The sequence below is a fragment of the Anarrhichthys ocellatus genome, unplaced genomic scaffold (genome assembly GCF_004355925.1).
Source record: "Anarrhichthys ocellatus isolate YVR2014 unplaced genomic scaffold, GSC_Weel_1.0 scaffold2, whole genome shotgun sequence".
Lineage (NCBI taxonomy): Eukaryota > Metazoa > Chordata > Actinopteri > Perciformes > Anarhichadidae > Anarrhichthys > Anarrhichthys ocellatus.
The window spans coordinates 2,252,161-2,253,509 of NW_022280032.1; positions in this window are offsets into that span (position 1 = coordinate 2,252,161).

Sequence of the window (1,349 nt, forward strand, 5' to 3'; positions counted from 1 at the left end):
GGTCATGAAATATAAAAGGTTGAGCAGCTCGCTTCTTGGTGTCCAGATGGCATGAAAAATTGTCTTCAATATTGCAAAAAGAAAAAGCAGAACTATCATCAGTAACTGAAACAGAAAAAAGTGTTAATGTTCTCCAAAACTTGCAGAAAAAGAGGAAAAACAGCAAGGTCTTTGCAATCGTTGATTTTCTTCAGTCATAATCATAACTGAACACACAAGTTTTCTGCCTGCTGTCGAGATATTTATACTTCACTGGTAGAAGATTTCTGCAGGTGAAAACTGATAAATGATGTTTTAATTTCTGACACTTGAGTGTGGCTTTTTTCTATTTCAGCCTGTTTTATTGATTTATTGATAAAACGCTTTACTTATAAGCCTCGACCGACCAACTACATTTGTGCAGTATTGGTGGGAACAACATATGTTCATACTTAATTTGTCAAATCTGCCTTTGCCACAGTCTGACAGGAAAGTCTTATGTTAAATTACCCTGTGAAGGAACACAAATCAGTCGAAGAATATTTAACTGAGCCAGCGGGAGAGGGCTAGTGAGAAATAACCGGTGGTGAGCCGGTCCATCCATTCCAGAGGAGGAGAAGAAGAAGTCGAACATCAGTGTTGAGCGATTAAAGTAACAATAACGTCAGGAAGTAAAGTGACATTTTTTTATCAACCTGACAAAATTACGTTCTTGTGGGAAGAAAAGAAAAGAAAAGGCAACACTGTAACTGCTTTACATTCTATTAGAATGTAAAGAAGTTACATTGTATTAGAATGTAACTKCTTTACATTCTATTAGAATGTAAAGAAGTTACATTGTATTAGAATGTAACTTCTTTACATTCTAATAGAATGTAAAGAAGCTACAGTGTATAGAATGATTATATTGACGTTATTCCTTTTTTAAATGTTTTAGACGAGTCACTAATCACTTTAAAATAGTGATTATAGCTGATTTAACTTACAGACATGAGATTGATCTTCTCATGTCACAATGATATAAATTCATCCCCGTTTTATTGATATCTTACGAAAAATTACTCCTCACTTTTCGTGCGTTGTTCCTGCAAAAGTCCAGCAACATGAGTCTGTTTTCGCTTGTTACATGCATACTGTCTTTTCAAAATAAACTTCCATCTTCACAGGAAACAACTAAGAATAACAACAGCGGGCAGACAATTGTAGATCTCTGCTGTGGAACATACGTGACCGCCGACTCCATTTTTCAGCCGCCAGAATGTTTGATCTAGCTCTATTTCTTCATGTCAACAGCCGTGTGTCTCTCCTTCTCTCTCTCTCTCTCACACACACACACACACACACACACACACACACACACACACACACAC